Source organism: Carassius auratus, unplaced genomic scaffold (assembly GCF_003368295.1).
Source record: "Carassius auratus strain Wakin unplaced genomic scaffold, ASM336829v1 scaf_tig00033119, whole genome shotgun sequence".
NCBI lineage: Eukaryota > Metazoa > Chordata > Actinopteri > Cypriniformes > Cyprinidae > Carassius > Carassius auratus.
In genome coordinates, this window is record NW_020526050.1 from 73398 (window position 1) to 84908 (window position 11511).

Below are 11511 nucleotides of genomic sequence, written 5' to 3' on the forward strand. Positions count from 1 at the left end.
ATATGGTATATGGCGGAACTAATCTTCCTCATTTTTGGTTCCGCCCCGTCACAGTCACTCCGTGACACATACTCACTCCAGCAAAACTGTATTTAAGGTGAAAGTGTAGTAAAATATTGCAGACAGTTCTATCTAAATAAACAGTGACACAGACATAGATGTGCTTACAGTTTGAAGAAAGGGCTCCCAGTGTCAAGTATTGTGTCTTTAGTGATGTCCAGTGTTGCAGCATTTCCTTACAGAGGATTACTTCTTCCTCCTTCAGGCGTTGCACAGCCATAAACTTATCAAATACCTTCCTTTTGGTGTGAAGGTCTGCTAAAGGTGAAAGGGGAGTTTTTATGTATAGAACATGTTTTATTCATCATTCATTTTTCCAGGAGAGTCCCATTGAGATATTACATCTACTTTTCAAAGGAGCCCTGTGCAATGTGATTGATATTAGATAGACAATATAAAGATTGGATTTTGACATTTCTGCAACATAGGTCTGAGGTTTACTTGAGATGGAAACCAATATTGCATAATGAGACCGAACGTAAATGTTTTTCTATTTTAAAAAAAAGAGAATAAAATAAACTTACTTTCACTTTGGCAAGGCCACGTGTCCAGGTTCAGCCAGATGATTGTACTCGGCAACAGCTGCTGCCAGGCGTTTTTTGTCATTTAAATGACTCTTCGTATCTTATGTCGCCTCTTGTTGCTATCTGACAAAAAAGTCACAGAGTATTAATTTCTTATAGTTGATTCAGATTTCATGCATATTGCTATACATAAACTGTCGGGACAAGGCTCCATTAGCTGCATAGGTACAATGGACATTTTCTAAAGGGTCACAGTGTGTATGGTTAGGAACTGAAACTTTAGAATTGAGTAGAATTAATAAGAACCTAAATATAGGTATATGTTATTCTGAAATACCTGTTTGCTTGTAAAGGTTTAGGCTGCGTACTTTGACGAGGACAGCCAGCTCCTCTATCCGTGCCTGTATTGCACCAAGGCTACCATCACTTTGATCAGTTTCTAAATTAGAATTATATTGCTCAGTATATGCATGAAATTGCCATCACTCAAATACAATTAGCAAGTGATGTGTGATAGGAAATACACAACCAAAATCGGTGATACTGAACTTGAGAAGCTGTAGCTAATGGCCAGTGCTCCCAGTAAGCTACAATGCTACTAATTTATCAAGTAGCAAGTAATTTATCTAAGCAAGTAATTTTCAACACACATTGCCCACTTTAGAAGGTGAGCAATAATCAATGAAATAATACAACAAACACATTGTTGCAGTTGGCTCAGCAATGCAACTCCAGGAATGTTGATAAGCACATTGATATACAGTGTGTGCTACAATGCTGAAAATTAGCATAATTAGTTGTCAGTGTGCAGGGCTCTATGATGAAAGTTTTTAAATAGGCAAACTTACCCTTATTATATAATATATATATATAATTATTATTGAAATAAAAGCCAATTACACCACGTTGTTGTTGCTCAGAGCGCCTTATAATACGCAGAAAGGTTTGCACTGGAGTTGCTTTAAGGTCAGGTGCATCTCTGACACATGCAAAGGGTGGATGTTGAAATGGAAAGTAGGTTTGAAAGCCAAAGGCTGATAAAGTAGGCTATACTACAGGTTATTAAAACAAATGCTAATTTTCTGTACATTACTGTCCCTGAAAGCGTCAGATATCACGCACTTGAATTGGCTTTTCAAAGTACAACTGCATCCTGTTAAATGTCTGTGGGTTGCATTGATGGTTGAAAGTCATGATCGTCTTTCACATAAGATAAAGGGATGATGGAACCTATATTGTCATGTTTTTAGTTAGGATACCTAGCACACATTCACGTTTAAATTGAGTAGGCTACAGGCTAATTTAAAACCAAACGAAATTGTAGCCTATGCCAGACCTGGCCAAACATATATATATATTTTTTGTTTTTTTATTGAATATGCTTTAGACAACAAGGACATATAAAGAACAGAACAAATAGAACATCTACAGGAATCAAATGTTATCAAGTATATGTAAAGCTTCACATATATAAACCAAATCTAATGAAATATAAATATATAAAAAAATAATAATAATAAAAAAGGGATACATAGAGGAAACATTATGCATCAGTGGTAATACCAAAAATATTGTCATAATATTTCAGGAATCTGTCACTTTTCTTGTTTTTAATTAACCTTAGAGGTTTCAGACATGCATGAATTTCAATTAAAAATTTTGGAAAAGTAGGCTGCGATTTAAAGAATTTTTGCTTGTGAATAAAAAAAACTTCACAAACAAAATAAAAAAAAATAACAATATAATTAATTGAAGTGCTAGCTTTATCAAATGAACGACACACGAACGTTCAGAACGACACATCACTAGTCTGGGGTGCGTTTCCCAAAACCATAGTTGCTAACTAAGTTAGCAACGTTGTTGGTTGCAATGCAATTTCCCATTGCCAACCAACAAAGTTCCTAACAGGTTAGCAATTTTTAGCTATAGTTTTGGGAAGCGCACCCCTGGTCGCTTCGCTCCAGTCCAGCGGGAGGCGCTAAACACATTCGTTTGTTTGACAAACATCATTAAAGCTTAGAGGAAGAAGTTCAGTTTCACCGCGCTCTCTGTTGTTGTTATGTCGGTGTACTGCCTTAACACAAACGGTTAGACACGTTTCTAAGAGAAAATGTTAGTTTTTGAATCAGTTCAGTAAACACCTGTAATATTCTCATCCTAACAATCGTCACTGTGTTTTGAAGCAAGCAAGAATATCTGGAGGAGTTTATCATCTGAACTGAGATCTGCTGCTGTGAAGATGCAGTTTGTGAAAGAAGAGAGAGAAGAGAACACGAGTGAACCAGACACCAGCACAATTAAACACGAGGAACCAGAAACCTGGAGAATAAAACTCGAGGAACCAGAAATAAAACACGAGGAACCAGAAACATGGAGAATAAAACACGACCCAGACAGCACACATACGTTGTGCCGATGTCGAGCCGACCTACAAAATTCCATCGGGACGATATCGCTCAGGGAGCGTTTGCTAATAGGCAAGATGTCTCGGCGACGTCGGCCTCTGATCGGAAATGCTCTCCGGCCGGTCCTGAGACGATACATCCCGGCCGCTCTGCGTGGACGCGGTTCACTGGCGTTTTGCTCATCGTTACGGACCACCCGCGGCTACCGCCGCTGGTTTATAATAGAACAATACACACCACTCTCAAGAACAGATGCAACTTTATTAATATTTTCATTTATTTCATATTACATGTACAAATACAATAACATTTACCAGATGCTTTGATCAAAAAGCTTTTGCAGTAAAACCATAGAAAAAACAAAATCGACCATAGTTTTACTACAATCACCATGATTTTACTACAGCTTTTGCAGTAAACCCATAGTAAAAACAAAAATAACCATTACTACAGTACTTGCATGGTTAAATGTTGTATGAGTATAGCACCTTTTGACAATACTTATTTCAAAGTAGGTTTACAGGAAATGCATGTTTCAAGGTTACAGTTTAAAAAGCCAGAGATTACTGAGACACACTGGGAAGACCATCTAGTTCATAATAAAAAGTCATGTGTTCAGTGCTGTCAGCATCGCATGCGAACTTTATGCCAAGAACTTTTTAAAAAGAGTTACATAAACACAAAATAAAACCAGGCAAACAATACTAGTTAAGCAATTAAAATGTTTTAAATTGCATGATAAAAGTTCAAAAATATTTTCTGATAAAATCTTACTAAACAAGTCTCTAGTTTAGTATTCAGTTAACATTAACATTATCTTTCAACATTTTTAAAGTGATGCTTACAAATAAAAGGGGACATGTAGGTCCACATAACTCAGAGAGTAAATATTGTTCATTTTCAGATATAAGAGACGTTACAATAAAGCAGTTTGAAAATCATCAAATTTACCCTTATAGGCAAAATAAGGATAATATTTGTTTTGTGTGTGTCTAATGTTTTGTGTGTTCATGTACAGTTGTCGTCTGTAGTCTTTGTGAGCGTTGGTGTCATCTGAAGTCTTCAAAAGTGAGTTTGGATTCAGTCTGGAGCCGCTGTAATCTCTAGAAACCTTGGGATGGCCATCCTGAGATAGAAACAGGAAATAAAAAGGAGAAAGTTTAGAATAGCTGCTGCTGTTCATATTATTTCAGACAAAATATTATTTATTTAATCACATATAACTGGAGTGCATGGTTATTAGATGTGTTGTGTGAATACTAAACTATGTATTTTAATTTAATTTAAACAACAAAAAAAAAGTGTGTCCGAGCCCCAAATATTATTAGGAAGGCTATTTCAAAGTAAAATACCAATAGGTTTTGCTTCCTTTAGTGGACTTTGATAAATTCTTGGTGTTAGAATTTAGTGACCTCACTACAGGCCATGGACCATAGATACTGCTGCCTCAATTTGAGCTTATTTTGCTATATATATATATCTGATTTAATCACAAGTAGGTTTAATAAACGCACATCCACTTCCAATTCACCAATCAATAAAAAAAAAAATCGACACACTGCCACTAATGCTCTCAAAAATCAGTTTACTGATGAAGTGTTTCATGTGATCCCTGTAAATGTAATATTTGTGGAACAGGCATCTCTTTAGAATGGAATATACATTTCAGTAGGTGGAACATTATATTTGTAATTTATACTACCGTTAAAAGTTTGGGGTCAGTACGATTTTCTTTTTACGTCTTTGAGAAAAGTCTCTTCTGCTCAACAAGGCTGCCTTTATCTGATCAAAAGCAAGTAAAAAAACTGTAATATTGTGAAATATTACAATTTAACAACAGTTTTCTACGTGAATATATTGTGAAATGTAATTTATTTCTGTGATCTAAGCTAATTTTTATTACTCCAGTCTTCAGTGTCACATGATCCTTCAGAAATCATTCTGATTTGCTGCTCAATAAACATTTTCAATTATTATCACCGTCTTATCAATTATCAAAAGTTAAAACAGACATTTCTGTTTCAAACACTGTACTGTTTTAAAACTTTATTCATCAAAGAATCCTGAAAAAATGAACGAACACAGTGGTTTTCAACACTGATAATAGTCAGAAATGTTTCTTCAGAAGCAAATCAGAATATAAGAATGATTTCTGAAGATCATGTGACACTGAAGACTGGAGTAATGATGCTGAATACAGCTTTACCATCACAGGAATAAATGACTTCTCTAAATATATTCAAATAGAAAACTATTATTTTAAATTGTAGTGAACTGTTTTCATTTCATATATTAAACCGTGGTTGCCATAAAAGACTTTCAAAAACACAAAAAAACCATACCTTCCCAAACTTATGATACAGTTGTGTATGTTCAAGATTGTACTTACTGGTCCTGCAGTTTATAGCATCTTGGAGATGTTGTCTGACAGCAGCGGTGGGCCGTCAGGGTGAGCAGGGCTCTGCTGGCCCTATAAAAAACAAAATTGTGTGAAAAAAGCTTTTAAAGACTATTTAGTTATCATTTACATTTGTGTAATGTTCACAAATTGCTTGTGATTAGTTTAGTTGAGGTTGACCTGGAATATCCTACATTACAAAAAGTCTATGGCCAGCACTACAGATTGTGCTACCCTTTTGATGAAAGAAGTCACATCTGATTTGTTACAAGCATTAGTGACAGAATCATCAGCCAATCAAAATTTTGACATTCAATGACAGCACACCCTCTGGGTCTAGAGACGTGCCCAGTGCTACCCCCAGCGTTAGACTGCCCTTTTAGTCAGGGATTTCCAAAGTACGAAAGTGAAATTAAATGAAAAGAAAATACCAGACATGGGGACTTGTGACTTGGTGACTTGGACTCGAGTCGACTCGAGTCGCTATTTTTAGGACTTGAGACTTGACTCGGACTTGGAAGTTAAAGACTCGGGACTTGACTTGACTTGAGACACGATGACTTGAATGACTTGAGTGTTAATCACATCATGTTTTCAGTTTGAATATAAAATATATAAATTATTTTTTTAAATAAAGTTGATTACTCAGCTGGAGCGCAGGCTGAGAATAACGTCGTGACTGGATCAGGACACTATCATCAGTCATGTCCTCTCTACCTTACGCACACCACGCCCACTTAGATCAGATATCACATCACATCAACATGTCAGCCTGAGAGGTACCGAGGGTCATCGCTTTTGTCTTCAATAGAAAACTTCAAAAAACGCGTGGAAAACGCTAGTCGCGCCGCTTTCTCCTTGTTTCCAAAGCGCTCGGGCAAAAGCGCTCCTGGGGCGTCTGTCGTTGCTAAGCATCCATGACACGCTCTCTCTCATTGAAGACGCGGAAATTTCAGCAAAGGATAAATGGATTTGCAGCACTAAAAATCGCTCGCAGTAGCTCTGCTACTAAATTCGTTTCAAAATGGCAATCCATATACAGCTATGAACAGCTGTTCCTTCATCTTAGCTGAGCTTTCAACGTTGATACGGGAAAGGATGAGGCTGATTGGTTAGTTATTGTCACATGACCTGCGGTGCGCTTGCGGCATTCTGAAAAGTTTAGATGTTTTTAACTCGATGCGGTGCGACGCGCGCGCGTTGCTTCCATTATGAGCGCGCATACCGCACGCCTACATTGGAAATAACGAACTTGCGCGCGCAAAAGACGTGATGTGAACGGCCCCTAATGATCCGCTAGCAGGCAATCAAAAAAACGCATTCCAGGGCTAAGGGGGCATAAGCCCCGAATATTTTGTTACCTTGTCTTTCTCATAGAGCAAAACAATTAATCAGAAAAACTAATGTAGCTGCCGCGATTACCCAATCATGAGAAGTGCATATATATAGGCTATATATATATATATATATATATATATAGGCATATATATATATATATATATAGGCATATATATATATAGGCATATATATATATATATATAGGCATATATATATATATATATATATATATATATATATATAGGCATATATATATATATATATATATATATATATATATAGGCATATATATATATATATATATATAGGCATATATATATATATATATAGGCATATATATATATATATATATATATATATATATATACAGTACAGAAAATAAATATGACGTATTTTAAGTTGTTTCATACTTTTTTGTTATATACAGTACAGACCAAAAGTTTGGACACACCTTCTCATTCAAAGAGTTTTCTTTATTTTCATGACTATGTAAATTGTAGAGTCACACTGAAGGCATCAAGGGCTATTTGACCAGGAAGGAGAGTGAAAGGGTGCTGCTCCAGATGACCTGTCCTCCACAGTCACCGGACCTGAACCCAATCGAGATGGTTTAGGGGTGAGCTGGACCGCAGACAGAAGGCAAAAGGGCCAACAAGTGCTAAGCATCTCTCGGAGAACTCCTTCAAGACTGTTGAAGACCATTTCAGCTGACGACCTCTTGAAGCTCATCAAGAGAATGCCATGAGTGTGCAAAGCAGTAATCAAAGCAAAAGGTGGATACTTTGAAGAACCTACAATATGACATATTTTTGGTTGTTTCACACTTTTTTGTTATGTATATAATTCCATATATAATTCCACACGTGTTAATTCATAGTTTTGATGCCTTCAGTGTGAATCTACAATTTGCATAGTCATGAAAATAAAGAAAACTCTTTGAATGAGAAGGTGTGTCCAAACTTTTGTTCTGTACTGTACATAACAAAAAAAGTATGAAACAACTGAAAATACGTCATATTTATATTCTATACTCTGAGAGAGAGAAAGAGAGAGGAGAAAAGTAACAGTTTAATGTTGTATGTAAACTGTGTTTGAGAGAGAGAGAGAGAGAGAGAGAGAGAGAGAGGTGTTCAGAGAGGAGTCTGTTGGATGTTTAGCTGTTATTTGTTTTATGGACTCAATGTTGAAAATGTAAAACATTTCAAACACTGTTGGCAGAAGTGAAAAATAAATAAATTTTAGGAAGTTACAATTTAGTTTGATTCCATGATGTATTTTACTGAACATGAGTATTTACAATGCAAATCCAAATTATTTTAATTTACTGACAGTTACTTACATCTTGTCTTTTAACTTTATTAAGATCAGATTCTGCAGGTAAAATAACAATATTAAGGTGACTTGACTTGGACTTGACTTGACATAGCTTGTGACTTGACTTGACTTGACTTGCCCAAGAAAAAAATACTTGGGACTTACTTGAGACTTGAAGGTTAAGACTTGAGACTTACTTGAGACTTGCACATGTGTGACTTGGTCCCATCTCTGGAAAATACAGCCTACAGATCTGGTTGCCAATCTACTAAAATGCTTTTTTAAGGTGCTATTTTGCAGAAAAAAAGAGAATAACTGAGAAATGAAGACCTACAACTGAGAAAGGAAGACCTACACCTAAACTGAAGGCCAGCAACATTTTTATGCACCATTTCAAAGATTGCAACTACGAGTGCTATGAGTGGCTAACAGTTAACACCAAGCACAAGTTATTTTGTTGGCCGTGATTACTTTTTAATCTGAGTCAAGGGACATGAAAAGAGTTCTTTATTATTTGATGAGTATTGTATCATGCACATTGTTATAACAGAGGTCGACCGATTCATTGGTTTTGCTGGTTAATCGGCACCGATAGTTGATTTGTAGAACTATCGGTTATCTGCAAAATCCATGGAGATAATTTTCCGTGTTGCGTTTGTTTTGCCATGTGACACTGTTCGCTGCACAGAGTGGGAAACTTCAAACGCGAGTTTAAATGCAGCCGTTCACATAGTTTCTCTATTAAATAACATTATATTAATCTCAAATCATTGTAAATTTACATAATGACTTCACCCTAGGCTATAAATTATGTATTGTGCATTTTACAGCAAAACGTTGGTCTTTCTGTGGCTCTAATACAGTCCGTATGCTTCATATAGAAAGCTGTAATACAGATTGCGCATTTTCTTTCCGTTTGCTCTTTTTTTTTTAACACTGAACTTTAAACACATATGCCACATAGTTCATTCCTGAAGCAAACTTATGTCCGTTTGGTGATTAAATAAAGAGTTTTAGACCGCTGCTTGAATTGAATGTGACACATCCGGTGTGTGTGATAACTGTGACTTCTCAAAGACGCTGCACATGATAAGATAATCATGCACTGTTCTAAAATAGCAGCAAATAAAATGTGATGCGTTCGGTGTGTAGGGTTGGGTATCGTTTGAATTTTATCGATTCCAATTCCGATTCTGCTTATTGATTCCTAGTTTCAATTCCAATAAGATAAAAAAAATCCAATATAAAAAAATTAAGTCAAACATTTAGATGTCAAACATGTTTCTGTCTTTTTACAAAGCATTCTGTTACAGCTGAATAACATGAGCAAAAATCAGCAGCTTACAAAACACTGCAAAGAGGAATTTTGCCTGTGCTTAAAAAAAAAAAAACATAGCAAAAACAATTAATTAATAAAAATATTAAAGTGTTAAAGACAAGTAACCAGTCAGTAGTAAGATATGAACAAACAAATCAATTAGCAATACCATAAATACAACTAAACAAAATTTCAGGTACAGAAACTGTAATTAAAAGTTTAAAAACACTGCATAGTTTTCTTTTTATAAATAAAATAAAGATTAATCAATTAAAGTTATTAAATATATTCAGTCGAGATCAGTGAATGATTTTCTTTTGTTTCTTTTGTTCTTTGATTAACATTAATGACAGACAGCGCGTTTATTAGGCTGTTGTCTCTTTAAACAAAAATACTGTACGTGTGTGTTTTCTTTCTCATCTGTTTACATTCATGTAAGACAAAAACGTTTGTGTTTATGATGATATACTGATGTAGTTTTCTGTATATTGGTCGACAAATATGAAAGAAGTCAGTTTCGGCTCGGAACAACCTTTTCTACAGTTGAAATACATGGAATGGTCCGAGAATGGACACAAACCCGGGAACCCACAGCGCGACCGCAGACCACTGCTCTCATTCAGTATCCATTTTGTTCAGTATTCATTTTAAAAACGATTGGTTTAAAAATCGGTATCGGCCAGTGTGGTCCAAACTAGCTATCAGTATTGGAAAAATACACTATCGGTCGATCTCTAGTTGATAAAACTGTGGTGCTGTGTGGATGTCCAGAAAAAAAAAAAGACCAAATCAATACCGGTGGCTACTGGTGATACATTGAGGTCTAATGAAGCGAAATGATCGGTATTTAGGAGAAAATGAACACTACTTACAACAGTATTACCTTTAATCCATAGCCTGGGCAACCAGCTGTCAGCACGTTCACAACTGTGTAACAGATATGCAGGTCAGCGATTCATGGGTTAAATTCTGTTTTATAAATTCAGACTGTTGGTACTAAATGCCAGCCTGGCTGGACTTAAACTATTTACGATGCCCATGCGAGCTTCAAAGAAGAAACGAAAACCCCCAACCCAAATTCTTCCAACACTGGAGACAAAGGAACTTTTCGTATAAGTTCCTTACTTTCATTTTATTATTAATATGTATTTTAATTATGTTTATGGATTGCATAAAATGGTTAATCCTTGTTATGTGAAGAGTATAAGTTGCAAGCTTATACTTTAGGAAATGTCTTTCCTCACTTTAACTTCCTCAAAGAGAGCCATGTCTCTGCAACCCCCACTTTTGCAGGTCGTAAAGTTTACGACCACACTGGAGAGGAGAGAAGCCAAATCTTCTCCCCAATGCATTCTATGGAATGAATTTGTTACCTGTTAGTTTTTATGCTGTATAAATGTATTACGTATTCCCTTTTGGTACATTTAAATGTTTCCCAACATCTGCAGTGTTATCATGTGTTAAGCAAATCTTTCAGATGTAGAATTACACATATTTAATGTAACTTCATGTTTTGATCACATATACCTATTATGTTTAGTCTTGTTCTAATCGTCATGCTTTGACAGACCCATTTATCTAGAGCAAAGTAATGAAAAATGTATTTAATCTGGAATAATGAACTTGCTTTAATATTCCTGATGAAATCGGACAGGCCCTAAATCATCAGGGGTTTGTCTCAACCGAGACAAAGGAACTTTCCCTCCGCTTCAGATCGCGGACATTCATTGGATGCTCCCTCGAAAATGGGCGTGAACTATTTCAAGCTATAAGAATTGACCAAACAAGGTCCACCTCTCTCTTTTCTTTCTTGCTCTTCTCCGTTCTCGGTCACGCTGCTCTCCAACGTTGCTTCCGCGAACCCCCTCAGCACAGGGGCTGAGAGAAAAAGCCATTTTAATGGCTCCTTTGGAAGCTTTCGTTTCGTTCGTTTTCTTTTCTTTTCTTTACTAAGTTTATTAAACTATTCGCCTCTCCACGCAAGGAAGACGAATTCTGGAACAATGTTTGTTGAACCTTTCAAATACCGCGCGAGGACAGAACAAAGGACCACGTGCTCCACGCTCACGCCAAGCGCAGCGTGCACGCGCGTCACATGGCCTCCGTTTCATGGCACATGGCTGTTTCAACGGGAACAGTGCGTAAAGCTCACAA

At 36.3% G+C, this 11511-nt stretch overlaps 1 long non-coding RNA gene across 1 annotated transcript; it reads right to left on the bottom strand.

Moving 5' to 3' along the window:
• Window positions 1-3868: 3868 nt before the first annotated feature.
• On the bottom strand, window positions 3869-10289 carry LOC113081100 (uncharacterized). Its single transcript, XR_003282098.1, has 3 exons — window positions 10230-10289; window positions 5379-5459; window positions 3869-4115 (listed from the first exon to the last, which is right to left on the bottom strand). It is a non-coding gene; the product is annotated as an uncharacterized LOC113081100 (long non-coding RNA).
• Between the last annotated feature and the right edge of the window lie 1222 nt (window positions 10290-11511).